Source organism: Loxodonta africana, unplaced genomic scaffold, assembly GCF_030014295.1.
Source record: "Loxodonta africana isolate mLoxAfr1 unplaced genomic scaffold, mLoxAfr1.hap2 scaffold_59, whole genome shotgun sequence".
NCBI classification, from domain to species: domain Eukaryota; kingdom Metazoa; phylum Chordata; class Mammalia; order Proboscidea; family Elephantidae; genus Loxodonta; species Loxodonta africana.
The window spans coordinates 1,225,673-1,253,489 of NW_026975316.1; the positions used below are offsets into that span (position 1 = coordinate 1,225,673).

General features: G+C 42.2%; 1 long non-coding RNA gene across 2 annotated transcripts in view; it reads right to left on the reverse strand.

The window, feature by feature from the left end:
• Positions 1-19,644, reverse strand: part of LOC135229892 (uncharacterized) — a 40,813-nt gene extending 21,169 nt beyond the window's left edge. The window contains exons 1-2 of one of the 2 annotated variants that reach the window (XR_010320561.1): positions 19,445-19,644; positions 3,785-3,938 (exon numbers count right to left, since the gene is read on the reverse strand). This is a non-coding gene — a long non-coding RNA (uncharacterized LOC135229892). Of the gene's footprint in view, positions 1-3,784; positions 4,587-19,444 lie in introns of those variants that run through there. The other variant, XR_010320560.1, reaches the window with a different exon arrangement.
• Positions 19,645-27,817: the final 8,173 nt, after the last annotated feature.

The window sequence follows — 27,817 nt, forward strand, 5'->3', positions numbered from 1 at the left end:
CCTCCAGGGTCAAAGGATGAAGGACAGAGAAAACAGCAGAGACATCCAAAAGCTTGGAAAAAGGGCTGAGAGGACAATGGTTGGTGGTTTAAGGGCTTTGAAGGGCTACCATATATACTGAGGAATCTGAAGTGCAATGTTCTTGCCTAAGGATGAAGATATGCTCATAAAGATCCTGACAAAGCTTTAGGCTTGCACCTCTGGCTGATCTTTGGGCTCCATGGGGGCAGGAAGTGAAGGCTAGGGCAGAGTTTTAGGCACTCTTGCTTAGCATTGAAAGAACGCGCCAGTTCAGAGCCAATCTGCAAAGACTGGGATAATGTTACTTTTTCTTTTTGGCTACAAGCGTTTAAAGAAAGCACTGTCAGGTCATGAACTGACTGCTGAGATAACAGAACAGAACTTCAGTGTCCACACATGAGAAGACATACAATCTCTGCAGAAATAGTTTGGAAACATCACTAAGCAAATGGATGACTGGCCCTCAACAATTAAAAAAAAAAAAAAAGCAAACCCTAATGACAGGAGGGAATCTGATTTCCAGAGTTACATTATAATATTTAAGATATCCAGTTTGCAACACACTATTCTAAGTCATAAAAAGAAAAAAGAAAAGGATGGTTCATTTGTTAAGAAGAAAGAAGGAAGAGAAATGAACAGAAAGCATCCCTAAGGAAACACAGATATTGGGATTACTAGACAAAGATTTTAAACCAATTGTCTTAAATTTCCTCAAAGAGCTAAACAAACCATAAACACACACACAAAAAAAGGAAACCAAGAGAAGAATGTATGAACAAGTAGAAAACATTAATAAAGAAATATTATACAAAAGAACCAAATAGAAATTATAGAGCTGAAAAGTTGAATAGCTGAAATAAAAATTTCATTAGAGGAGCTCAACAGCAGATTTGAGCAAGAAAGCAGGAAAATGTAAACTTGAAAAAGCACAACTGAAATTGTTCTAACTGAGGAGCATAAAGGAAAAAGAATGAAGAGAATGAACAGAGCCTAAGGGACCTGCGGGACAACATCAAGCATACCAACATACTCATTAAGGAGTCCCAGAAAGGAAAGAAAGATGAAAGGACAGAAAGAATATTTAAAAATGTAATGACTGGAAGTTTCCCAAATGTCATCTAGATATCCAAGAAGCTCAATAAACTCAAAGGACAGTAAATACATAGATATCCACAGACAGACATAATCAAAATGTCAAAAGACGAAGATAGAAACTTGAAAGCAGCGACAGATAAGTGACCCCTAATGTACAAAAAAAATTTTTTTTTTAATGTACAAGAGAGTCTCAACAAGTTTAACTGTTGATTTTTCATCAGAAACCATTGAGAGAAGAAAATAGTCGAATGATGTATTTAAGGTACTGGAAAAAAAATACAGAAACAAAACTATGAACCAAGATGTCAATATCTAGCAAAACTATCTTTCAAAAATGAAGGTGAAATTAAGACATGCCCAGATACACAAAACCTGAGGGAGGGTGTTAGCAGCAGAACTGCCTTATGAGAAATGCTACAGGGAATCATCCTGGCTGGCACGGAAGGACACTAGACAGTAACTTGAAGCCATAAAAAGAAACGAAGACTCTGTAAAGGTAACTACTTAGATAAAACAAAGTCAGTAATATTTTTATATCACGCCTCTCTTTTTCTCATATATGATTTAAAGCACAAATGCATAAAAATACTTATACATCTCTCTTAATGGACACACAATGTATAAAGATGCAATTTTTGTAACAGCAACGTAAGTAGGGGAGGTAACTGAGCTGAATAAAAGCAGAATGTTGTATACTGTTGAAGCTAAATTTGTATTAATTAAAAGAAGATTGTTATAAACATAAGATATTAATTGTAATCCTCATGATCACCACTAAGAAGTTAAAAAATATAAGGAAAGGAAATAAGGAGAGGATCAAAATTGTACACTTGAAAAAAATCAGTCAAACACGAAAGTGGACGGTAGTGAAGAAAATGAGAAACAAAATACGTATATGACCTACTACAAAGTAGAAGACATAAGTCCTTCCTTATCATTAATCGCTTTAAATTTAAATAGATTAAATTCACAATTGGGATCATTAAAGTTGTGTGTCAACTTTGTTGGACCATGATTCTCAGTGCTTTGGCAGTTATGATGTAGTTTAGCAGTCGTATAACGATGCAATCATTTCCATGATGAGATGTGATATAATGTGATTACCTCCATGATGGGATCTGCTGTGAGTAGCCAATCAGATGTAAGGGAGTTTCCTCGGGGGGTGTGGACTGCATCCAATATAGGTGGACTTTCTGGCAAGGCTCTTGAGTTTTTGCTCACTCGGAATCCTGCAGCTGGCTCCTCTTCATCTGATCTCAAGTTTTTGGGACTTGAACTCTCAGCTTACCTTCCAATTTTGGGATTCACCAGCCTCCGCAGTCTGTGAGCCACGGCCTGCCAGCTTACCTGCCGATCTTGAGATCTGTCAGCCTTTGCAGCCTGTGAGCCACAGACCTGTTGTATGACCTGCAGATCTTGAGTTCTGCAGTCCCTGCATCTATGTGAGTCAGGAGAAGCCACAAGCCTGACCCATGGACTTGAGACTTACCAGCCTCTACAGCCTCGTGAGCCATTTTCTTGATATAAAGCTATTTATATATAAATATATATATATACACCTCACTGGTTTTGTTTCTCTAGAGAACCCAGCCTAAGATACCAATTAAAAGACAAACATTGGCAGAATGCATAAAAAAATCATTCGATTGCTATCAAGCTGATCTGACTCATGGTGACCCCTCCCCTCATGTGTGTCAGAGTAGTACTGACACACAAGTGTGTCAGTTCAATGGCTAATTTTTCAAAAGTAGATCACCAAGCATTTCTTCCAAAGTGCCTCTGGGTGGACTCAAACCTCCAACATTTTGGTTAGCAGCTGAATGCATTAACCGTTTGTACCTCCCAAGGACTACAACATGTATCTATGTTTATTTCTGTATTACTTCTCTTTATACTATATACATACATACACACATACACACACATAGACATCCATGAGTGGTTCATACAGATGCTTTGGACTTCAACTAGCAGGGCTCTATTAATTATTGATAGAAAAGTACTGATACCAGTTATAAATGCGTATTTGTCCATTTCCCCTTTCAGATTTATTAGTTTTTGTATTTTGGAGCCCTGTTGTTAGACACGTACACATTTAGGAGTGTTGTATCTTTTTGGAGAATTGAACCTTTATTATGTTATGTCCCTACTTATTCCCAATAATACTCCTTTTTCTGAAGTATAATTTGTCTGATATTAATACAGCCACTGCAGTAGAACTGGATAATTTTCAACCATTTCAAGAGGTAGCATAAGATCAAGAACTGATGGTATAAAAGGAAGAAATCGAAGCTGCATTGAAGGCATTGGTGAAAAACTATCCTCTCTCCACCATCTTCACTAACTCTGACACCAACTGTCCCTCACACAGCACTCCCTACTTCTCTGCTGGGTTCAATAACTCATTGCAATGGCCACACAGAACTCATAGTCCATATTCACGATTATGGGGTTTATTAGGGAAGTAACAGTTATAGCTCAGGCTCAAAGACACTCAGAATACAGTTCTTCTATCAGGACAGCCTCTTCCCTCCTGTGCTGATAGGCGTGCCTCTGCCTGGCCTTGGGCCGGCCTCTCTCCAAAGGCACTCAGCTTTCCTTCTCCCTGGGCCATCATCTCCTATAGCCAGGTCCCTGTTGCTCGGTCTCTCCTGCCATGGCATCTTACCATCTTCAGGGTTACAGCTTCCTCTCTCTATCTCAGTCTCCTGCTTCTAGGAGCTTCTCAGTGCAGGGATCTCAGGTCCATAATATACGCTCGGCTCTTGGCTGTTCTTCCTTGATGGGAGTTGAATCCTCCTCTTTGCTCTGGAACTGGTTCTCTTTGAAGGGAAAATAAACAATCCCCTTGGTGAGCCACAATTACCCTATCACACAGTCCTGCCCAAGCACCAGGGTGGATGTTATAAGACCATGGCTAGAAAGGCGACACAAAGTAAACAATCACATCACAGTACCTTGGACTCATTTTTCAAGTGAAGTACCAAAAATCCCATACAAACAGATTGGTAAAGAACATAATCAATAGCAAGAACATTTTCATACTTATGTTTTCTGTATTTGGAAGAAATCTATAGCACTATTCTTATTTTGCCAATTCACAGGGATCACAGAGATTAGTGGTAGATGTTGCAGTACCAGAAAACTCTCTGGTGAAACAGTCTGTGAGCAGTCTTACAAACATGGATATTCCACTAGAGTCAAAAGAATGACGTTACATATCATCAAAGAGAACATTTCAAGATCTAGCCTGAAGTACAATGTTGTCACTAATAGGCTAAAATCCATACACTTACAAGGAAGACTAGTTTATACGACTATTCAAATTTATGCACCAACCACTAATGCCAAAGATAAAGAAATTGAAGATTTTAAACAACTTCTGCAGCCTGAAATTGATCAAACATGCAATCAAGATGCATTGATAATTACTGGTGATTAGAATGTTAAAGTTGGAAACAAAGAAGGAAAAGTAGTTGGAAAATACAGCATCGCTGAAATAAATGACGCCAGAAATCTCATGAAAGAATTCTGCAAGACCAGTGACTCATCCACTGCAAATATTTTTTTTCAACAACATAAACGGCAGCTATACACGTGGACTTTACCAGATGGAATACACAGGAATCAAACTGACTACATCTGTGGAAAGAGAAGATGGGAAACCTCATATCATCAGTCAGAACAAGGCCAGGGATCGATTGTGAAACAGACTGTCAATTGCTCATACGGGAGTTCAAGTTGAAACTGAAGAAAATTAGAATAAGTCAAAAGGGGCCAAAATATGACCTTGAGTATATCTCACCTGTATTTAGAGACCACCTCAAGAACACATTTTACGTGTTGAACACTAACGACTGAAGACCAGACGAGCTGTGGAATGACATCAAGGACATCACACATGAAGAAAGCAAGAGATCCTTTAAAAGACAGGAAAGAAAGAAAAGACCAAAACGGATGTCGGAAGAGACTCTGAACGTTGCTCTTGAATGTCGAGTAGCTAAAGTGAAAGGAAGAAATGATGAAGTTTTGAGTATTGAGACGCCACCAGTGATCCCTCTTACAAAAAAAGACCAGAAAAAACAAGTGAAGCGATTATATTTATGACAAGCTAGGAGCCCTGAACACCAAAGGTAAAGTTAGAAAATGGACTCAGCGGCAGGGGGAGGGAGAGACTATTCAGAAGTGGAGAGGAGTTACTGGACCTGAATAGCCAGGAACCCTCAGGCACCATTCCCTGGAGCGACTGCAGTGGGGCTGGCAGTAGCGTTACAGAGACGCTTCGCTCACGGAAAGACAGCTAGTTGCACAGACCACTCACACCTCCAGAACAAGAGAAGAACAGCACTCTCGGCAAAAGCTAATTACTTGTGTTTATTTTACCACGCCCCCAGCCCCCAAGCCGGCTTCAGTGGCTGTCAACTTCCCTGGGCCTGAGATAGGCCCTGGTACCACTCTGAGCCATTTTTCCATCCTTGAAGAAGGTATAAGTTCGCAACTGGGGGAAAGATAATCTGCCAGCTCAATTAAGCTGGGGAGCTCAGGACAGAAGCAGCTCTTGTTCAGGCACAAACAGTCCATGGGCTTTGAATACCTTTCACCCCAGCACGGACCTCTGTGGGCCCATTTCAGGAGAATAGGCCCTTGTTGCCAGACTGCAACTGTTTCAGGTGGACGGTGGAAAGATGGGTGTTTGATGTTTGACATTGCTTTGCCTATTAAACAGGGTCTTCACCTACCCACATCAGGGGCCTAAGGACTGGTGGCTCCACCCACAATACCTAGCCACCTGTGACAGGGCTCCACGGATAAGTAGTACCGCCCAGAACTTACAACCAAAAGCATTGGGTGCCCATCGCCCTTCTGCAGAACCCACCCGTGTGCTCTACAGAACAGGGATGCACTTTCCTCACAGACACTCAGAGCACAGCTGTCAGCCCCATGCCTTGATCAGACTCTGACCCCCTACTGCAGCCAGATACTTCTGCCTACACCAATAACCCCTGCCCCTCTAAGACTGTAGGACAGAGCCTGTACCACACACTTTATGAACAACTACCTGGGCACCTGAGTTGAATCCATACAAGAAAAGTAAATGAACTCCTAGGCTCATATGCCTGGTAACAGTGCTAGCCATCTGGTGATAGTATATTAGAGCTTCAAAGGTGAAAGTAATCAACCTAGTGCACTCAAGCAGCTTATTTGGGTATACCAAAACTAAACAAAGCAAGAAGCTAGGATACAAAAAGCAAGCATAAAATAAACTAATACAATAACTTATAGATGGCTCAGAGACAACAGTCAATATCAAATCACATAAAGAGGCAGACACGGGGGCAGGACCAAGATGGCTGACTAGGTAGAAGATTCCGCTTATCCCTCTTGAAACAAAGACTCGAAAAAACAAGTGAACTGATTACATAAAGGACAATCTACAAACCCTGACCATCAAACACAGAACTAAGGAGTTGACCTGAGTGACGGGGGAGTGAAAAGCCACGCTGCAGCAGGGACCGCTTCCAGAGCCAGTGTCCCACGCCACAGCCTTGAGCCCTCGCGGTTTCCTGGTGTCAGAGTGGTGGGGCTGATTGTGGCTTACTGAGACAGGGAAGAACAGATATAGGCCCAACCCTCAGGACCAACCTCAGAGGGGACCCAGGCAGCACACACAGGCTCCACACAGACGCGGCTGACAGGGAAACGAAAAACTATAGGGAAGCAGCGACTGGTTTTGGAGCCTGGAGTGCAGAGTCCCAGAAAGGAAACCCTGGTGCTGGGCTTTGGACTAAGTGTGGGGGAGCCAATTGTGGATTCCTGAGACGGTGTGAGCATGGACGCAGCCCTAACCCTCTGGGACAGTCTCAGCAGGGATCCAGCCACCACACACGAGCGACACAATGCTCTGGAATCTCAGAAAAAACAGTCCTCACCAAACAACATAAGTAACTTTCTATATTTTGCCAGGCTACTCTCTTCTATATATCTGATTCCACCCCTCATTGCCCCAGCCAGCTTCATTAACATTGGAATTCTCTGTGCCAGAGAGTGAAGTGCACTGCTGGATTTTTTTTCTTCTTTCTTTTCTAACCCATTCTCCTGGCCTGAGAAAAGCAGCATTTAACAATCAAAGAAAAAATCCTTCCCTGACTTCCCTAAACTGAAATAACAATACAGAATCAGCTCCATCCAGGCATTAACAGACCCATAGTCTTTGGCTTTCACCCTACAGGTAACTAGGTGGCTATTACAATGTAAAGGCAATTCTGATAGAGATCTGACCATAATTGTTTTAGCTCAGCAGTGGAAAGGCAAGTTTTGGAGGTCAGATACCTCTCTACCTATTAAACAGAGCCCTCGCTGATCCGCACCAGCGAACTGAGGGCTGAGACTCCACCCACATCACCTAGCCACCTGCTAGAGGGGTCTGAGAATAGTGACGCCTACCCAAGCATTGGGTGCCTAAGATACAGCTGCAAAGCCCACGCACCAGAGTGCTCTAGAGAATAGAGCCACACCTACCTCACTGTCACTTGAAGGAAGGCTGTCAGCATCCTGCCCTCCTCGAAATGTGACCCCATGCCACTAATAGAAACTGGTGCATACAACCATCACCACTACTCCTCTAAGATAATACATGAGAGCCTACACCACACACTAGGTGACCAGCTATCAGGACACCTGAGCTGATTCTATTCAAGAATAGTGAATGGACTCATACACTTATATACCTGGTAACAGCTCAGGCAAGCTGGTAATAGGACGTAAGTGATTCAAAAGCTACATCAATCACGATACCACAATCTAGTAGCCCATCTGGGTGTATTGTAACAAAACAAAATAAGAAGATAAGACTCAGTGAGCAAATATAAAAGAAAATATTACAATATCTTATAGATGGCTCAGAGACAGCAGTCGACATCAAATCACATGAAGAAGCAGACCATGATTGCTTCTACAAACCCCCAAATCAAAGAATCAAAATCATTCCCAGATGTAGATACATTCCTAGAATTGCCAAATGTAGAATATAAAAAAATTATATACAGAATTCTTCAAGACATCAGGAATGACCTCACAAATGAAATAAGGCAATCTACAGAAAACACCAAGGAACACACGGATAAAGCAGTTAAAGATATCCAAAAGATTATTCAACAACATAGTGAAAAAATTAATAAGCTGTAAGAATCCATAGAGAGACAGCATTCAGAAATCCAAAAGATTAACAATAAAGTCACAGAATCAGACAACTCAATAGGAAGTCACAGGAGCAGAATCGAGGAACTGGAATGAAGAGTGGGGGAGCTGGAGGATAAGACAATTGACACAAATATAGTTGAAGAAAAATCAAATAGAATTTAAAACTATGAAGAAACCCTAAGAATCATGAGGGACTCTATCAAGAGTAATTTGCGTGTGATTGGAGTTCCAGAACAGGGAGGGATAACAGAAAATACAGAGAGAACAGTGGAAGATCTGATGGCAGAAAAATTCCCTGGCATTGTGAAAGATGAAAAGATATCTACCCAAGATGCTCATCGAACCTCATACAAAACAGATCCCAAAAGAAAATCACCAAGACATATCATCAAACCTGCCAAAACCAAAGATAAAGAGAAATTTCAAAAGCACCCAAGGATAAACGAAAAGTTACCTACAAAGGAGAATCAATAAGTTTGCACTACTCGGCAGAAACCATGCAGGCAAGAAGACAATGGGATAACATATATAGAGCACTGAAAGAGGAAAAACTGTCAGCGAACAATCATATATCCAGCAAAATTCTAAAACATGAAGGTGAAATTAAGATATTTACAGATAAACACAAGCTTAGAGAATTTGCAAAAACCAAACCAAAACTGCAAGAATTACTGAAGGAAATTCTTTGGTCAGAAAATCAATAATATCAGATACCAACACAACACAAGGTCACAGAACAAAACATCCTGATATCAACCCAGATAGGGAAATCACAAAAACAAAATAAGATTAATTAAAAAAATTACTCAAAACAGGGAATCATTGATGTGATTATGTAAAAGATTACGATAGTGAAAAAAGAGGGACTAAATACAGGAGGCTTAGAAATTACATATGGAGAGGAAACCAAGGCGATACAGGGCGAAACAACTTAGGTTTTTACTTACTCAAACCAGGGTAAATATTAAGGTAACCACAACAAGGTCTAACAATTCCATACTTCAAAATAAAAACCAAGATAAACATAACGACTCACCAAAATAAATTCAACTACTATAAAAAGGAGGAACACACATTCTACAAAGAAAAACTCAGCACAAAAAAGTAAATGGAAAATGAAATTGTCAAAAACAGGCATCAAAATGACAGCACTAAACTCATACTTATCTATAATTACACTTAATGTAAATGGACTAAATTCACCAATAAAGAGACAGAAAGTTGCAGACTGGATAAAAAAACACGATCAGTCTGTATGCTTCCTAAAAGAGACACGCTTTAGAGTTAAGAGACACAAATAAACCAAAACTGAAAGGATGGATAAAAATATATCAAGCAAACAACAATCAAAAAAGAGCAGGAGAGGCAATATTAATTTCCAACAAAATAGACTTTAAAATTAAATCCACCACAAAGGATAAAGAAGGACACTACATAAAGATTAAAGGGACAATTTACCAGGTACATATAACCGTATTAAATATTTATGCACCCAATGATAGGGCCGCAACATTCATAAAACAAATGTTAACAGAATTAAAAAGTGAGATAGACACCTCCACAATTATAGCAGGAGACTTCAACACAACACTCGGTGAAGGATAGGAAATGCAGTAAGAAGCTCAATAGAGACACGGAAGATCTAAGTGCTACAATTAAACAACTTCACTTCATAGACTCATACAGAACACTCCACCCAACAGCTGCAAACTATAATTTCTTTTCTAGTGCACATGAAACATTCTCTAGAATAGATCACATATTAGGTCATAAAACAAGCCTTTGCAGAACCCAAAACATTGAAATATTATAAAACATCTTCTCTGAACAAAAGACCATAAAAGTAAAAATCAATAACAGAAAAACCAGGGAAAAGAAATCAAATGCTTGGAAACTGCACAATACCCTGCTCAAAAAAGACTGGGTTATGGAAGACCTTAAGGAGGGAATAAAGAAATTCACAGAATTCAACAAGACTGAAAACACTTCCTATGAAAACCTTTGGGACATGGTGAAAGCAGTGCTCAGAGGTCAATTTATATCAATAAAGGCACACATATTAAAGAAGAGCCAAAATGAAAGAACTGTCCCTACAACTTGAACAAACAGAAAGAGAGCAACAAAAGGAACTGTCAGGCACCAAAAGAAAGCAAAAAATAAAAACTACAGCAAAATTAAATGAATTAGAGAATAGAAAAACAATTGAAAGAGTTAACAAGGCCAAAAACTGCTTCTTTGAAAAAATGAACAAAATTGATAAACCATTAGCGAGACTGACTAAAGAAATACAGGAAAACAAACCAATAATCCAAATAAGAAATGGGATGGGCCATATCACAACAGATCCAACTGAAATTAAAACAATCATATCAGATTACTACAAAAAATTGTATTCTAACAAATTTGAAAACCTAGAAAAAATGGATGAATTCCTAGAAACACACTACCTACCTAAACTAACACAAACTGAAGTAGAACAACTAAATAGACCCATAACAAAAAAAGAGATTGAAAAGGTAATCAAAACACTCCCAACAAAAAAAAAGCCCTGGCCCTGATGGCTTCACTGCAAAGTTCTACCAAACTTTCAGGGAAGACTTACCACTACTACTGAAGGTATTTCAAAGCATAGAAAAGGACGGAATACTACCTAACTCCTTCTATGAAGCCAGCATAACCCTGATACCAAAACCAGCTAAAGACAACACAAAAAAAGAAAATTACAGACCTATATCCCTCATGAACATAGATGCAAAAATCCTCAACAAAATTCGAGCCAGTAGAATTCAACAACATATCAAAAAAATAATCCACCATCACCAAGTAGGATTTATACCAGGTATGCAAGGTTGGTTCAATATTAGAAAAACAATTAACGTAATCCACCACATAAAAAAGGACAAGAACCACATAATTTTATCAATTGATACAGAAAAGGCATTTGACAAAGTCCAACACCCACTCATGATAAAAACTCTCAGCAAAATAGGAATAAAAGGAAAATTCCTCAACATAATAAAGGGTATTGATACAAAGCCAATACCCAGCATCATCCTAAATGGAGAGAGCCTGAAAGCATTTCCCTTGAGAACGGGAAACAGACAAGGATCCCCTTTATCACTGCTCTTACTCAGCATTGTGCTAGAGGTCCTAGCCAGAGCAACTGGGCTAGACAAAGAAATAAAGGGCATCCAGATTGGTAAGGAAGAAATAAAATTATCTCTATTTCCAAAGACATTATCTTATACACAGAAAACCCTGAGGAATCCTCAAGAAAACTAATAGAAGGGTTCAGCAAAGTTTCAGATTACAATACAAACACACAAAATCAGTTGGATTCCTCTATATCAACAAAAAGAACATTGAAGAGGAAATCATCAAATGAATACCATTCACAGCAGCCCCCAAGAAGATAAAATACTTAGGAATAAACCTTACCAAAAATGTAAAAGAGCTATACCAAGAAAACTACAAGGTACTACTGCAAAAAAAACAAAAGGGACCTACGTAATTGGAAAAACATATCTTGCTCGTGGATAGGAAGACAACATTGTAAAATTGTCCATTCTATCAAAAGCCATCTATAGATACAATGCACTTCCGATCCAAATTCCAATGACATTTTTTAAACAGATGGAGAAACAAATCACCAACTTCATATGGAAGGGAAAGAAGCCGCGGAAAAGTAAAGCATTACTAAAAAAGAACAAAGTGGGAGGACTCACTCTGCCTGATATTAGAACAAATTATACTGTCACAGTACTCAAAACAGCCTGGTACTGGTACAGCAACAGACACATAGACCGATGGAACAATATTGAGAATCCAGATATAAATCCATCCACATATGAGCAGCTGATATTTGCCAAAGACCCAGTGTCAGTTAATTGGGGAGAAGATAGTCTTTTTAACAAAAGGTGCTGGCGTAACTGTATAGCCACCTCCAAAAAATGAAACAGGACCCCTACCACACACCATGCAAAAAACTAACTCCAAATGGATCAAAGACCTAAACATAAAATCTAAAACGATAAAGATCATGGAAGAAAAAATAGGGACAACATTAGGAGACCTAATACATGGCATAAACAGAATACAAAACATTACTAGAAATGACGAAGAGAAACCAGATAACTGGGAGCTCCTAAAAATCAAACACCTATGCTCATCTAAAGACTTCACCAAAAGAGTAAAAAGACCACCCACAGACTGGGAAAAAGTTTTCAGCTAAGACATCTCTGCCCGGTGCCTGATCTCTAAAACCTACATGACTCTGCTAAAACTCAACCACAAAAAGACAAACACCCCAATTAAAAAATGGGCAAAGGATATGAACAGACACTTCACTAAAGAAGACATTCAGGCAGCTAACAGATACATAAGGAAATGCTCTCGATCATTAGCCATTAGAGAAATGCAAATCAAAACTACAATGAGATTCCATCTCACTCCAACAAGGCTGGCATTAATCCAAAACACACAAAAAATAAATGTTGGAGAGGCTGTGGAGAGACCGGAACACTTATATTCTGCTGGTGGGAATGTAAAATGGTATACAACCACGTTGGAAATCAATTTGGTGCTTCCTTAAAAAGCTAGAAATAGAACTACCATACAACCCAGCAATCCCACTCCTCGGAATATATCCTACAGAAATAAGAGCTTTTACACAAATAGATACATGCACTTCCACGTTTATTGCAGCACTGTTTACAATAGCAAAAAGATGGAACCAACCAAGGTGCCCATCAATGGATGAATGGATAAATAAATTATGCTATATTCACACAATGGAATACTGCACATCAACAAAGAACAGTGACGAATCTGTGAAACACTTCATAACATGGAGAAACCTGGAAGGCATTATGCTGAGTGAAATTAGTAGCAAAAGGTCAAATATTGTATAAGACCACTATTATAAGATCTTGAGAAATAGTTTAAACTGAGAAGAACATATTCCTTTGTTGTTATGAGGGGGGGAGGCAGGGAGGGTAGGAGAGGGGTATTTACTAAAGAGATAGACAAGAACTACTTTCGGTGAATGGAAGAACAACACTCAACACAGTGGAGGTCAGCACAACTGGACTAAACCAAAGCAAAGAAGTTTCCTGAATAAACTGAATGCTTCGAAGGTCAGCAAAGCAGGGGCAGAGGTTTGGGGACCATGGTTTTAGGGGACATCTAAGTCAACTGGCATAATAAAATCTATTAAGAAAACATTCTGCATCCCACTTTGAAGAGTGGCATCTGGAATCTTAAATGCTAGCAAGCAGCCATCTCAGATGCATCAATGATTCTCAGCCCACCTGGATCAAGGGAGAATGGAGAACACCAAGAACATAAGATAATAACGAGCCCAAGAGACAGAAAGGACTACATGAACTAGAGACTACATCATCCTGAGATCAGAAGAACTAGACTGTGCCGGGCCACAACCAATGACTGCCCTGACGGGGAACATAACAGAGATCCCTTGAGGGAGCAGAACAGTGGGATGCAGACCCCAAATTCTCATAAAAAGACCAGACTTAATGGTCTGACTGAAACTGGAAGGACCCCAGTGATCATGGCCCCCACACCTTCCGTTTACCCACTACGGGAACCATCCCCAAAGCCAGTTCATCAGACATGGGTTGGACTAGACAACGGGTTGGAGAGGGATGCTGGTGAGGCGTGAGCTACTTGGTTTGGGTGGACACTTGAGACTATGTTGGCATCTCCTGCCTGGAAGGGAGATGGGTGGGTAGAGGGGCTTAGAAACTGGCAAAATGGTCACGGAAAGAAAGAGTGGAAGGAGGGAGTGGGCTGTCCCATTGGGGGGAAAGTAATTGGGAATATGTAACAAGTTGTGTATAAGTTTTTATGTGAGAGACTGCCTTGATTTGTAAACTTTCACTTAAAACACAATAAAAATTATTAAAATAAAAAAAAAAAGAAGCTGACCCATGATTGCTTCAACAAGCTCTCAGAACTAAGACTCAAGGAATCTTCTCGATGAAGGTGCAATCCTGGAATTACCAGATACAGAATACAAAAGATTAATATACAGAACTCTCAAAGATATCAGGAAGGAAATGAGGCAAAATACAGAACAAGCCAAGGAACACAAAGATAAAGCAGCTGAAGAAATTAAAAAGGTTACTCAAGCACATAATTAAAAATTTAATAAGCTGCAAGAAACCATAGAGAGACTGCAATCAGAAATTCAGAAGATTAACAATAAAATTACAGAGTTAGAAAACTCGATAGAAAGTAAGAAGAGCACAACTGAAGAACTGGAAGGCAGAATTACTGAGATAGAAGATAAAACTCTTGGGACCAATATATTTGAAAAGAAACCAGATAAAAGAATTTTAAATGAAGAAATCCAAAGAATCATGTGGGACTTTATCAAGAGAAATAACTATGAGTGATTGCAGTACCAGAACAGGGAGGGCTAACAGAAAATACACAGGGAACTGTTGAAGATTTGTTGGCAGAAAACTTCCCTGATATCATGAAAGATGCTCATCAAATTCCACATAAGGTGATCTCAAAAGAAAGTGACCGAGACATATAATAATCAAATTTGCCAAAATCAAACATAAAGAGAATTTTAAGAGAGGCTAGGGATAAAGGAAGTCACCAACAAAGGAGAGTAAATAATGATAAACTTGGACTACTCAGCAGAAATCATGGAGGCAAGAAGGCAATGGGATGACTTATACAAAATATTGAAGGAAAAAAATTGCCAACCAGGAATCAAACCATAACCCTGGCCCTCTGGCCTTAGCCCTCTAACTCTAGCCCCTAAGCCCTAAGTCCCAAAGCCCCTAAGGCCCTAAGCCCTTAGGTCCTAACCCCCAAGGCCCTAAACTCTAACCCTAACCCAAACTCTAACCCCTATACCCTAAACCCTAAACCCTAACACCTAACCCCTAACCACCCTAACCTTAACGACCCTAACCCTAACCCTAACACTCGAACCCTAACCCTCTAACGCTAACCTGAAACCCTAACCCTCTAACTCTAACCCTCTAACCCTAGCCCTCTAATCCTAGCCCTAAACCTAACCCCAACCCCCAAACCCAACGCCAAACCCTAAACCTCAAATCCCTAGCCCTAAACCTAAGAATGAGTCTAAGCCTAACCCTATCACTTAACCCTAAACTGTAAACCCTAACACTTAAAACCCTAACACCCTTACCCCTAACACATTCAACCCTAACACCCTAAATGCCAAAACCCTAAACACTAACACCCTTAACCCTAACCCCTAAACCCTAAACTTAAACGCTAAACCATCTAACCCTCTAACCCTAATACCCTAACACTAAACCCTAAATCCTAACCCCAGCCCCCAGCCCTAACCCTCACTCTAAGCCTTAAACCCTAAACCTTAAGTCCTAAACCCTAGGCTCTAAGCCCTAAGCCCTAAACCCTAAGTCCTGAAACCCTAAACTCTAAGCCTTAAGCCCTAAACATAACCCTCTAACCCTAAACCCTAAAACCTTACCCCAGACCCATCCCACACCCCTAAACCTGAACCCCTAAACCCTAGCCCTAACCCCTAACCCTAAACCTCTAAACCATACCCCTAATCTTCTAACCCTAAACCTCCAACCCTAACCCTCTAACCCTAACTCTCTAACCCTAACCACAACACCAACCCCAACCTCTGAACCCTGAAACCCTAACCCCCTAACCCTAAGCCTCTGAACCCTAAGCCTAAACCCTCTAACCCTAAACCCTAACCTTTACCCCCTCACACCCTCACCTTCTCACTCCCTCACTCTATAATCTTCTCAACCTCTAACCCCCTCACCCTCTAACCCCTCACCCTCTAACTCCCTCAATCTCTAACCCCCAAACCTCTAACACCCACTCTCTTACCCCAAACCACATATCCCAAACAAACCCAACACCAACCCCAACCCTAAACCTAAATCCTGACCCCTAAAACCTAACCCAAACCCTACCGACTAAACCCCAAAACCCTAAACCCCCAAAACTGTAAACCCCAAACTGCAACCCCTAACACCTAACCTGTAAATCCAAACTCTAACCTCAAACCCTAAACCTAACCCTAACACCTAACCCCAACCGAAAAACCCTAACCCAAACCCTAACAACCCTAACCCTAACATCCCTAACCCCAAAACCCTAACCCCAACCCCTAACCCCAAACCCTAACAACCAGAACTCTAACAACCCTAACCCTAACATCCCGAACCTCAAACCCTAACCCTTTTTGTTAGCAGCCGTAGCACTTAACCACTAGCCACCAGGGTTTCCATGAGCAGTCACAGGAATAGACATATGCACACCCGTGTTCACTGCGACATTATTCACAGTAGCAAAAAGATGGAAACAACCTAAGTGCTCATCCACGGAGGAATGGATAAACAAACTACGGTACATACACACAGTGGAACACTACACGACAACGAAGACCAATGATGAATCTCTGAAACATCTCACACCATGGATGAATCTGGAGCGCATCATGCTGACTAAGTCAATCACAAAACGACATATACACTAAGAGACCACTATCATAAAAACTCATGAAAACATTTACACACAGAAACAATCCTTGATGTTCACCAGGCAGACGGAGAGTGGGTAGAGAAAAGCTAACTAAATAATAACCAAAAAAAAACAAACCACCGCCGTCGAGTCGATTCCAGCTCATAGAGACCCTATAGGACAGATTAGAACTGCCCCATAGAGTTTCCAAGGAGCGCCTGGTGGATTCGAACTGCAGACCTTTGGTTAGCACTGGTGGGTCTTAACCACTATGCCATCAGGGTTTCCAACCAAACGACAGATATGTGGTAACTCTGGTGAAGGAAGAGACGGTACACAAGACTGGGAATCAACCTCAGCCTCACTCTAACCCTAACCATAACCCTAAACCACTTGTGCCCTAGCCTAGTAACCCCAGCCCTAACCCCGACCCCAGCCACCTAAAACCTATACCCCTAAACCTAACTCCCAAACCTCTAACCCCCAAACCTGAACCCCTAACACCAAACCCTAACCCCTAACCCTAATCCTCTAACCCTTCTGCATCTCTGGGCCTCTCGACTCTCCGTCTATTTTCTCCCTCCAAATCCTACTAACACTCAGTGGAATTTTGAAGTTTCAGCTGTGCTTTGCTTCTTGTTGTCTCCACCGGTCCCATCAAGGCACTGCATCATTTCTTTGCTCTGCTTCACTATTGAGTTCCAAAACCATGGCTTAGAATCACCTGACACTGAACCTCAGCGATTGGGCGCAAGGCCGCGAGAGGGCGTGCGCACCGCCGGTTCTGTTCTGCCCACCAGACCCTCCGAGCATGGGAACCTCCTGGACCTAAGACGGGACGAACTGGGTACCGCTCCAGTGGCGACAGCAGAAGCTTTTCTTCCCGAGGGACCCAACGCCCCAGGGCGCTCTCTCAATACTCCCATTAATGCTATGATTATCCTAACCCACTCCGTCTGTGAGACCTAGTGGGTCCTCGACCAGGCCCAGCCTTCAAGACCCGCACCCCCCTGCCGTGGTCATGTACAGGAACCTGCAGGGCCGCGCCCTCCCCGCCCAAGCTCTGCCCCTCCACACCCTGATGCCCTGCAGGCCTCTACTAGGTCCCCGCCCAGGGGAGAGCTGTCGCCCCGCACGGGGGGGGGGTGGGCCACGAGGAAACATTCGGAAACCACCCCCCAGGCACGAAGCCGACTGCCCCTATTGAGACCGTGTGAGCAGGGCTGCCCCGCCGACTGGAGCCTGCAGGGAGGGCATCACTCACGTTTGTCAGCTTCTCATCGCCCTCTGGGCTCAGGGTCCCAGAGCAGCCAACCCCCCCCAGGGGGGGGGGGCGGTCAGTCCGCAGGGGCTGGAAGATCGGGTTGGTGCCCATGGCTGGAGCGCTTAAAACCCTTACAAGCCCTCATAAACCGTCAGCTCCAGACCTTCAAATGTCAGCCCGAGAGACACCTAATCTCCAACCTAAAAAAAAAAACCACACCTGTTGCCATCGAGTCAATTCTGACTCATAGCGACCCTATAGGACAGAGTAGAACTGCCCCACAGAGCTTCCAAGGAGCGCCTGGTGGATTCAAACTGCCAACCTTTTGGCTAGCAGCCTTAGCACTTAACCACTACGCCACCAGGGTAACCCACTGAACCCACTGCCACCAGGGTAGAGGCTCCAAATCCCACCAGTTTGAGGAACCCTCAAATCCCCTCAGCACCAGAGACCGCGTCCACAGCTACCGCTACACAGCGCCGCACAAACGTTTAAGTTAACAAACAACATGGGCGCTCAGGATCCCTTCCTGCTACCCCCACCCCCGCCACCCAGAGGGGGAGCGGGACCCGGCACCCACACTGTTAACACACACTGAATCGCTGCTGCTTCCACAAGGAGTAGGATCCCCGCGCTGCTCCACAGATTCCCAGGACCCCTTCCTTTCCAGGTGGGGCTGGGGCCGCGCCGACGCCCCAGCCCCGAGAGTAGACCAGCCGGGCGCGGGCGCGGGCGCGGGGTGCCTCAGCCTCCCAGGCACAGCGCCCAAAACAGTAAGGGGCAGCGGGGCCTTGGGCGGGGGATCGCTCTCTCCCCGCCCCTGGCACCCTACGGAGTCTGGTGGGGGTGGGACGACGAACGGGGGCGAGTGCCCCGTCCTCAGTCTGGAGTCTCACCCCCCCGGGCGAACTCTGGGCCTTCGTTCCCCCCCCCCCGGCACAGGGAGCAGGTGGGGGGCGGGGGGGCAGGCGCCCATCCCCCAGCTTGGCCCGCAAACCCGCCCAGGCAGAGTAGGGACCTTGGCGCAGCCCTGGACACGGCCTTTCTCCCCAAGCCCTTCAAGCCCCCAGGCCCAAGGGCACTCCGCAGCTGGATCCCCACCCCCCCGCAAATCCATGGGGATGAAATTTCGCAGACCAGCTGCGTCTCCCGGGCCAGAGGCTCCCTCTCGCAGCCCCTAGAGTGGCTGCGTCCGCCCGGCCCCGTGCCGCGTCCGCCCCTGGGGATCACTCGGGACGGGGTACGCCGGAGGGGGCGATGCCAGCTGCTAACCCAACGTCCGGACTCCCCAACCTCTGGAGCCCACAGACTGCTGGGACTGGGAACCGCCCTCCTGGCGCCTTCCCTCCACACCTTCGAGGGGCCGGGCTTGTTCAGTCTGGGAGCGGGTCCCTCCACCCAGCTGCCGGAGTTTCCTATCTTTCAGAAACCACGGCACAGAAAGCAGCACAAACACCATCCTCTCTAAGGCGCGCCATCCGGCCCGGGCCCCTCACCACCCGTCCCAGCACTTCCGGGAGTAACTGGCTGGACGGCTAGGAACATGGCTGCCGGCCCCGCCCAGCGGCCCGGGTGTGGGGCGGGCGTGGGGGGGTTGGGCCTCCAGAGGGGAGGGTGGGGTCTAGAAGCAAGGACAACGCCAAAGTGTGCGGGGTGAGGAGACGGGAGACGTCAGGAGAGGGCCCTCTCGCGTGCAGAGTTAAGTATTGGAGGTGCAACGGTTAAGTGCTTGGCTAACTGAAAGGTGGGCCGTTGTAACCCACCAGCTCAGGGGTTGAAAAGATCTGGAGATGGGCTCCCATAAAGATTCTAACCAAACAAAATCCGAACCAGTTGCTATTGAATCAATTTCGACTCATAGTGACCCTATAGGGCAGAGTAGAACTGCCCCATAGGGTTTCTAAGACTATAAGTCTTTACAGAAGCAGACTGCCATGTCTTTCTGCAAAGAACCAACTGGCGGATTCGAACTGTCCACCCTTTGGTTAGCAGCCGAGCTCTTAACCACGGGGCCACCAGGGCTGCACCATAAAGACTGCAACCTAGGAAACCTTGTGAGGCAGTTCTAAGTTGTCATACAGGGTTGATATGAGTCAGAATCTCTTGATGGCACACAACCATGATTGTACTAAGAAAAATTCCTCCAAGCATCTGCCTACATGACCCCTGAAGCACACATGCATGCACGCTATCAAAGCAGTGCAGCCAAAGACAGGAAATTGGGATAGAGACATTATAGACTGCACACTGAAAAGTGATTTCTGAGGGGCATGCAGCTCAAGCGGAGGAGGTAGCATACAACTAAATGCCCTTCTCCTTCTATTGTTCAATGGTCTTGAGAAAGAATGTGTCCCAGGAATTAACTGTAGCCCAGGAGAACTTGAAGACAGCAAATACAGAGGACCGGTCAGGATGCTTCTGCAGTGGTCAGGGTGAGGAGTGATGGTGGAAGTGCAGATGGGAACAGTGGGCAGGCTTGAGGTGTACTTTGGAGCTTGAGCTGCCAAGAATTGGTGGTCGATCAGACGTATGGGATGAGGGGAATGGAGAATCAAAGGTGACTTCTAGAATTCAGGCTACCGTGAGCGCATGGTCACCAGAGCCATTCTCTACCATGTGGAAAACCATGGAGGAACAAGCTTGAGAAAATGACCAAAAGATTTTTTTCTGTACATGTTAGATTTGGATGTCTGAGGTCATCCAAGTGTGGAGAACAGTTCCCAGCTGTGGATACCACTCTGAGGTAGAGTAGTTTTCTGGGTTCTAAGAATTTGAAGATCATCAGCCTATAGCTGATTTGAAAGCCACTGGTGGTGCAGTGGTTATGCATTTGGCTGCTACCAAAAGGTCTGCAGTTTGAATCTACCAGTCGCTCCTTGGAAATCCTGTGGGGAAGCTCTACTCTGTCCTATAGGGTCCCTATGAGTGAGAATCCACTCAATAGCGACTTTTTTTTTGTTTTGTTTTAATACTAAGCTCAGAAAAGTTGTGTGTCAGGGTTGTATTTTTTCACAATACTTATTCAAGCAGTTCGAATCTACCAGCCACTCCTTGGAAATCCTATGGGTCAATTCTACTCTGTCGTTTAGGGTCGCTATGAGATAGAATTGACCCAACAGCAATGGACTTAGAACTTGGACTTAGAGGAGCCCTTTCTTTGTCAAAGCTGAAAGTTTTACTTCATACTTTTTAAAAACTGCCATGTCTCATGTTACGTGGCTACCCTTACAGGAGCATTTTTGGTGCTAACTTGACTTGTCCTTGGTGAAGGGCTCTGTATTCATTTTCTAGGGCTGCCATAGTAAATTACCAAAAACTCAGTGTCTTTAAAAAAACATGTAATCCATACAGTCCAAGAAGCTGGATCATATGAAGAAGAAGGGGCACGAGGATTGGAAGAAGACTCATTAACAGCCTAGACATGCAGATGACACAACCTTGCTTACTGAAAGTGAAGAGGACTTGAAGCACTTACTGATGAGGATCAAAGACTTCAGCCTTCAGTATGGATTACACTTCAACATAAAGAAAACAAAAATCCTCACAACTGGAACAATAAACAGAGAAAATACTGAAGTCGCCAAGGATTTCATTTTACTTGGATCCACAATCAACACCCATGGAAGCAGACTTCGAGAAATCAAATGACATGTTTTATTGGGCAAATCTGCTACAAAAGACCTCAAAGTGTTAAAAATCGAAGATGTCACTTTGAGGACTAAGGTGTGCCTGAACCAAGCCATGATATTTTCAGTCGCCTCGTGTGCAGCTAAAGCTGGACAATGAATAAGGGAGACAAAAGAACTGAAACTTGAATTATGTTGTTGGTGGAGAATAATGAATATACCATGGAGTGCTAGAAGAATGAACACACCTGTCTTGGAAGAAGTACAGCCAGAATGCTCCTTAGAAAGGTGGGTGGCAAGACTTGGTCTCACGTACTCTGGACATATTATCAGGAGGAATCAGTCCCTGGAAAAAGACATCATGCTTGGTAAAGTAGAGGGTCAGTGAAAAAGACAAAGATCCTCAATGAGACAGATTGAGACGGTGGCTGCAACAGTGGGCTCAGACACAGCAATGAGAAAGGCCCAGGGCTGGGCACTGTTCCGTTCTGTTGTACACAGGGTCTCTATGAGTTGGAACTGACCCAACAGCACCTGACAACAACATCATAAACTCACTAGATCTCCTGGGGATAGAATGTCATATTCACTGTGGAGTAGATAGTTTGTCTGTTTGTTTACCATATTTACTAATACTATGATTTACATTTGATAACTTCCACAATCTGTTGGATCGCTTTTCTTTGGAATGGACACAAACATGCATCTCTTGCAGTCTGTTGGCCAGGTAGCTAGCTTCCACATTTCTTTGCATAGTGGAGTGGGCATGTACAGGGCTGCATCTGTTTGTTGAAACAACTCAGTGGGTATTCTCTCAGCTCCTGGAGCCTTGTTTTTCGCCAGTGCCTTCAGTGTAGCTTGGACTTCTTGCTTCACTACTACCAGTTCTTCATCATATGCCACCTCATGAAGCGACTGAGAGTCGACCATTTCTTTTGGTACTGTGACTCTGTGTATTCTTTGCATCTTTTGTGTGTGTGTGCTTTAAGTGAAACTTTACAAATCAAGTCAATCTCTCATACAAAAATTAGTATACAGCTTGCTATGTGCTCCTAGTTCCTCTCCCACTAATGAGACAGCACACTCCTTCTCTCAGCCCTGTATTCCCCGTATCCATTCAGCCACTTTCTGTCCCCCTCTGCCTTCTCACCTCCCCTCCAAACGGGAGCTGCCCACATAGTCTCATGTGTCCACTTGAGACCAGAAGGTCACTCTTCACCACTATCATATTCTATCCTATAATCCAGTCCAATCTCTGTCTGAAGAGTTGGCTTTGGGAATGGTTCCAGCCGTGGGCCAACAGAAGGTCTGGGGACCGTGACCTCCAGGGTTCCTCTAGTCTCAGTCAGATCATTAAGTCTGATTTTTTTATGGGACTTTGAGGTCTGCATCTCACTGCTCTCGTGCTCCATCAGGGATGCTCTGTTTCGTTCCCTGTCGGGGCAGTCTTCGGTTGTAGATGGGCACCATCTAGTTCTTCCGGTCTCAGGCTGATGTAGTCTCGGATTTACGTGGCCATTTCTGTCTTTTGGACTCATAATTACCTTGTATCTTTGGTGTTCTTCATTCTCCTTTGCTCCAGGTGGGTTGAGACCAATTGATGCATCTTAGATGGCCGCTTGATAGTGTTTTTAAGACTGCAGATGCCACTCACCAAAGTGGGATGCAGAATGTTTTCTTAATAGATTTTATTATGCCAATTGACCTAGATGTCCCCTGAAAACATGATCCCCCAACTGCTGCCCCTGCTACTCTGGCCTTTGGAGCATTTGGTTTATTCAGGAAACTGCTTTTGGTTTAGTCCAGTTATGCTGACCTCTCCTTTATTGTATGTTGTCTTTCCCTTCACCTAAAATAGTTCTTGTCTACTACCTAAATTTGCAAATATCCTTCTCCCTCCCTTTCTCCCCACCCTCATAACCATCAAAGAATATTTTCTTCTCTGTTTAAACTATTTCTTGAGTTCTTATAATAGTGGTCTCATACAGTATTTGTCCTTTTGCAACTGACTAATTTCACTCAGCATAATGCCCTCCAGATTCCTCCAAGCTATGAAATATTTCACGGATTCATCATTGTTCTTGATCTGTGTGAAGTATTCCATCGTGTGAATGCACCACAATTTATTTATCCATTCATCTGTTGATGGGCACTTTGGTTACTTCCATCTTTCTGCTATTGTAAACAGTGCTGCAATGAACATGGTTTTGCATATATCTGTTCATATAAAGGCTCTTATTTCTCTAAGATATATTCCAAGGAGTGGGATTGCCATATGCTATGGTAGTTCTATTTCTACTTTTTTAAGGAAGTGCCAGATTGATTTTCAAAGTGGCTGCACCATTTTAAATTCCCACCAGCAGTGAATAAGTGTTCCAGTCTCTCTACAACCTCTCCAACATTTATTATTTTGTGATTTAGGATTAATGGCAGCCTTGTTGGAGTGAGATGGTATCTCATTGTAGTTTTGATTTACATTTCTCTAATGGCTAATGATTGTGAGCATTTCCTCATGTATCTGTTACCTGCCTGAATGTCTTCTTCGTTGAAGTGCCTGTTCCTATCCTTTGCCCATTTTTAAATGGATTATTTGTCTTTTTGTTATTGAGTTTTTGCAATATCATGTAGATTTTAGAGTTCAGATGCTGATCAGAAATGTTATAGCTAAAAACTGTTTCCCAGTCTGTAGGTAATCAGTTTACTCTCCTGGTGAAGACTTTGGATGAGCATAAGTGTTTGATTTTTAGGAGTTACCTAATTTCTCTTTGGGTGCTTGCACATTGTTAGTAATGTTTTTGTTACATCCCACCCTAATCCTCTTTAACATAAAATTACAATCACAAAATGGAGGACAGCTACAGAACACTGGGAATCATGGCCTAACCAACTTGGTACACACATTTGGGGGGGGACATAATACAATCCATGACATCCACCTTTTAGTATATTTTGGGGACTGGCTCTTTTAGTCAGAAACAGGTAGAATAAAAGTGCTTCCTTACCAGCAGTTTCCCAGCAGTGTTGGTGACGGATCCCCAGTTGGATACACACAATCACACTGACTGCATTTGCAGTGCCTCAGCAAGTCCCACTTGCCTTCATAACACTGATCTCTACAACAAAACACAGCTCTGTAAGCAAGTCAGTTAAAAATAAAGGCATTGGATATTGAACATCACTAAAGACATAAGTGCATATTGGTTCTGTGCTGGTTGCCGGAATCTAATTCTCTTAATTAATTCGTATTTTTTGTAGATATTTTTCTTGCTCCATATACCCAGAGTTTTGTGTACATATAATGAACATTCTACACGTAGTTTTCTCACAAATATTACCCAATATCATTCATTTTTTTGACCATTCACTCAATGTTCAAGAATAAATTGAAGTATAGGAAATATTCTTATGGTTATTTAACTCTAAGGATGAAGAAATTGCATAGCGGGTCTTGGCTCCCTTTAGAAATTCTCTACCTGATGCAGTTCCGCACAGCAACACGGACCTTCATCTCAGCACAGGAAGAAAGACAGCTTTGTCTCAATATTTGCCACTGCTCTTCACCTTCTACTAAGGTAAAAATTCTTCAGCCTGCCAAGAGCATTGTTCAAGAATTGGCTCCAAATCTCTCCTTGAAAATTACAGTGAAAAATCTTATAAAAATGTTAAGTTTTATTATTAGGCAAACCACTATTTCATCAAATCATCGTCTCTATATAAATTTTTCACCACTATGTTTTTTTTTTAATGTGGCTTAAGACAACAATCAGGTGTGTAATAATGTGTATATCATTACATTTCAAATTATAAAGTGATGTTCCAATGGTTTAAAGAGTTGGAGGGACTATTGTGGCTAGAGAATACTGAATCAAAAAATATTTTGACATGAAAGTTTCAACAACAAATATGTTCCATAACTATAGGTGTACTTGTAGGTAAATGTTTAATGTAATAATTCGGATGGTTAAAAAAGACAAAAACAAATAAAAACACATTAAACGGCAGAATAAGTCAATAGATATCTATTGTCATGACAGATACAAACAGAAAACAAAGAATAAAAAATAAGTGCAGCAGAGGTTACCAGCGTTATGTAAAAGAGAGGAGCATCTTGACACCGAAATAAAATAGCTAGATGCTTCAAAATGTGCATCCAGCAGCTTTTCTCTTTAGCAGGTGTTGCAATTTCTGATTTATTGGAATTAAACTAGTTGTCCATGTCATTCAAGTATTATTTTAATGCAATAAATCATTTTACAAGTCCCATGCTGTAGAAAAAATGCTTAAATCATTACATAAACATAGCTTTGCTCACAACTCTTCCCATTCTGAATGCATTACTTTTCCCTTTACCACTTCCTAAATAGCTGTGAAAATCTTCACAGTGCTGTAAACCCAAGTTCTAGTCCCACCACCATTTTATGTGATACTGATCACTGTGTGTCCCTGTGAAGTCTTTTTTTTTTTTTAACATCCTATATATATATATATATATTTTTGATAGCACTATGGTCACTATTGTCGACTCAACATGTTTACTGCCTTATTGCGCTCTTTACCTGTTGTTGAAGCCTTGTTATTTACTTTTAAATGTCTTTCTTATTTCTCTACCTTAACACTTAAAACAGTGTTTCATTTTATTTGCTGTTGTTGTTTTCTTTTATTATATTCTTGTCCACTCAGAGTTCAGGCATGATTAAAAAGTAATTACATTTTTGTGGAGACAGAATGGGATTTAGAATCAAGTTTCAATTACCTGGGTTTTACTTCCTTCATTGACTAGCTGTATATCGGCAATACTTACTGACTATAAAACTTAATTTCAACATTTGTAAAACAGGTTACAATCTATCTATGCTTTTTTTAGATATATACATTTCTTTTTAATTTCAAAATATAAATTCACCAAAAATGATGTTAACATTTAGATTTTTCTTGTGTTAAAAAAAACTAAACCAAACCTGTTGTCATCAAGTTGGTTCCAACTCATACCGACTCTGTAGGACAGAGGAGAGCTGCCCCATAAGGGCTTCCAAGGAGTGGCTGGTGGATTTGAACTGTAGGCCTTTTGGTTAGCAGCCAGGTTGGAATCCGCTACATCACCAGGATTCCTTTCTTGTAATAAGTCAGATAAATTGATAAGCTTATATTCCAGCTATGTATTTAGTGCATGAAATATGTCAAAGAGAATTATGTAATGTTTAAAATTTTAAATGTAAATTGATCAAAAATTATAATAAATTCCAAATAAGTAAGATCAAATGATTAGCTCCAGTTCTCAGTAGGGGTTTAAATGCCTTTGAGACCAGTTGGTGCTCCTGTTTTCACCCATTCTCAATGGCACAAACTCAGCATCAGTCTCTGAGTAGTGATTATGATACTAACACGGTAGACAGTCAGGAGTGGTTGGGCTACTATTTTCACATGTTTTGCTGGCTAATAGATTTAAATTATCTTTACTGTCTAATATTTCTTATCTTTTACTTTTGGAGAACGAAGTCAATTGTTCATGTCGTATTATGTATGGTACAGCCCAGAGTGTTTGTAGTGTTCAATACTTTAAATTTCTCACCACTTTCATCATTACTTTTTTGTATAGGAAACTCAGGAATCAAATAGGTATTTTATACTGTCCAGCAATGCTTACATTGTAAGTATAAAGTGGGAGCCATTATAACGTTAAGGGAAATATCATTGATACAATGTTGGCTTTTTAATTACGCAGATTTGTATTTGTAATCCCACTCTGCCCTTAATTGGCTGATGACTTTAAGTATGCTTCTTTACTTTCTGTAGCCTTGATTTACTCACCCACAAAATGGGATGATGACCCTCATCTGGAAAGAATATACATATATATATATATATATATATGTATATATATATATACATACATACGTATGAAACTTACTTCTGACAATGGATGAAACAAAGCCAATACTAACAAATATTGCTATTTCTTCTACCTGCCTTCTTTACTCACTCCAAGCTTCTAGACAGTTTGCTCAGATACGTTTCCTTCCTTCCCGTCTTCTTTCTTTCTATGCTACCTCTTTTTGTTTCCCTTTCAGTTTCATTGTGAATTCACAAACACTAGGTTGAA